The sequence below is a fragment of the Physeter macrocephalus genome, chromosome 9, assembly GCF_002837175.3.
Source record: "Physeter macrocephalus isolate SW-GA chromosome 9, ASM283717v5, whole genome shotgun sequence".
NCBI lineage: Eukaryota > Metazoa > Chordata > Mammalia > Artiodactyla > Physeteridae > Physeter > Physeter macrocephalus.
The window spans coordinates 84966169-84969041 of NC_041222.1; the positions used below are offsets into that span (position 1 = coordinate 84966169).

Sequence of the window (2873 nt, forward strand, 5' to 3'; positions counted from 1 at the left end):
TTCACCATTGAGAATGATGCTGGCTGTGGGTTTGTCATATATGGCCTTTATTATGTTGAGGAAAGTTCCCTCTATGCCTACTTTCTGCAGGGTTTTTATCATAAATGGGTGTTGAATTTTGTCAAAAGCTTTCTCTGCATCTATTGAGATGACCATATTGTTTTTCTCCTTCAGTTTGTTGGTATGGTGTATCACATTGATTGATTTGCATATATTGAAGAATCCTTGCATTCTTGGAATAAACCCCACTTGATCATGGTGTATGATCCTTTTCATGTGCTGTTGGATTCTGTTTGCTAGTATTTTGTTGAGAATTTTTGCATCTATGTTCATCAGTGATATTGGCCTGTAGTTTTCTTTCTTTGTGACGTCTTTGTCTGGTTTTGGTATCAGGGTGATGGTGGCCTCATAGAATGAGTTTGGGAGTGTTCCTCCCTCTGCTATCTTTTGGAAGAGTTTGAGAAGGATAGGTGTTAGCTCTTCTCTAAATGTTTGATAGAATTCGCCTGTGAAGCCATCTGGTCCTGGGCTTTTGTTTGTTGGAAGATTTTTAATCACAGTTTCAATTTCAGTGCTTGTGATTGGTCTGTTCATATTTTCTATTTCTTCCTGGTTCAGTCTCGGCAGCTTGTGCATTTCTAAGAATTTGTCCATTTCTGCCAGGATGTCCATTTTATTGGCATACAGCTGCTTGTAGTAATCTCTAATAATCTTTTGTATTTCTGCAGTGTCAGTTGTTACATCTCCTTTTTCATTTCTAATTCTATTGATTTGAGTCTTCTCCCTTTTATTCTTGATGAGTCTGGCTAATGGTTTATCAATTTTATTTATCTTCTCAAAGAACCAGCTTTTAGTTTTATTGATCTTTGCTACTGTTTTCTTCATTTCTTTTTCATTTATTTCTGATCTGATCTTTATGATTTCTTTCCTTCTGCTAAATTTGGGGTTCTTTTGTTCTTCTTTCTCTAATTGCTTTAGGTGCAAAGGTAGGTTGTTTATTCGAGATGTTTCCTGTTTCTTAAGGTAGGATTGTATTGCTATAAACTTCCCTCTTAGAACTGCTTTTGCTGCATCCCATAGGTTTTGGGTCGTCGTGTCTCCATTGTCATTTGTTTCTAAGTATTTTTTGATTTCCTCTTTGATTTCTTCAGTGATCACTTCGTTATTAAGTAGTGTATTGTTTAGCCTCCATGTGTTTGTATTTTTTACAGATCTTTTCCTGTAATTGATATCTAGTCTCATAGCGTTGTGGTCAGAAAAGATACTTGATATGATTTCAATTTTCTTAAATTTGCCAAGGCTAGATTTGTGACCCAATATATGATCTATCCTGGAGAATGTTCCATGAGCACTTGAGAAAAATGTGTATTCTGTTGTTTTTGGATGGAATGTCCTATAAATATCAATTAAGTCCATCTTGTGTAATGTATCATTTAAAGCTTGTGTTTCCTTATTTATTTTCATTTTGGATGATCTGTCCATTGGTGAAAGTGGGGTGTTAAAGTCCCCTACTATGATTGTGTTACTGTCGATTTCCCCTTTTATGGCTGTTAGTATTTGCCTTATGTATTGAGGTGCTCCTATGTTGGGTGCATAAATATTTACAATTGTTATATCTTCTTCATGGATCGAACCCTTGATCATTATATAGTGTCCTTCTTTGTCTCTTGTAATAGTTTTTACTTTAAAGTCTATTTTGTCTGATATGAGAATTGCTACTCCAGCTTTCTTCTGATTTCCATTTGCATGGAATATCTTTTTCCATCCCCTCACTTTCAGTCTGTATGTGTCCCTAGGTCTGAAGTGGGTCTCTTGTAGACAGCATATATATGGGTCTCGTTTTTGTATCCATTCAGCCAGTCTGTGTCTTTTGGTGGGAGCATTTAATCCATTTACATTTAAGGTAATTATCAATATGTATGTTCCTATTACCATTTGTGTTGAGATGGAGATCTCTGGGAGATTTTCGCCGTTTGATATTGCATGGAGCTGGGAGGTCTCTTGTGGACCAGTGTCCTGAGGTTGGTTCTCCCACCTCAGAGACACAGCCCTGACGCCTGGCTGGAGCACCAAGAGCCTTTAATCCACACAGCTCTAAATAAAAGGGAGAAAAAATAGAAAGGAAATAAAAGGAAGGAAGGAAGGAAGGAGGGAGGGAAGGAAGGAAGGAAGAAAGGAATGAAGAAGGGAAGGAAGGAAGGAAGCAAGAACGGAAGGAAGGAAGGAAGGAGGAGAGGAAGAAAGGGAGGAAGGAAGAGAGGAAGGAAGGGAGGAAGAAAGGGAGGAAGGAAGGAAGGAAGGAGGGAAGGAGGGAAGAAAGGAAGGAAGAAAGGAAGAAAGAAAGGGAGAAGACAAAATAAAATAGGATAAAGTATAGTTATTAAAATAAAAAATAAGTATTAAGAACAAAATAAAATTGGATAAAGTATAGTTATTAAAATAAAATATAATTATTAAGAAGAAAAATTTCTATAAAAAAAAACAAAAAATACAAAAAACGGGTCGATCTAACCCTAGGACAAATGGTGAAAGCAAAGCTATACAGACAAAATCTCACACAGTAGCACACACATACATACTCACGAAAAGAAAAAAGGGGAAAATAATAGTATATCTTGCTCCCAAAGTCCACCTCCTCAACTTGGGATATTTGGCTATCTATTCAGGTTTTCCACAGATGCAGGGCACTTCAAGTTGATTGTGGAGCTTTAATCCGCTGCTTCTGAGGCTGCTGGGAGAGACCTCCGCCTCTCCTCTTTGTTCGCACAGCTCCTGGGGTTCAGCTTTGGACTTGGCTCCGCCTCTGCGTGTAGGTCGTCCGAGGGCGTCTGCCCTTCGCTCAGACAGGACGGGGTTAAAGGAGCAGCTGATTC

The 2873-nt window shown here is 38.1% G+C and overlaps 1 protein-coding gene across 1 annotated transcript in view; it reads left to right on the plus strand.

Annotated features, from left to right (window-relative positions):
• ZNF169 (zinc finger protein 169) overlaps window positions 1-2873 on the plus strand; it is a 56743-nt gene that overhangs the window by 9761 nt on the left and 44109 nt on the right. The window lies entirely within an intron of this gene.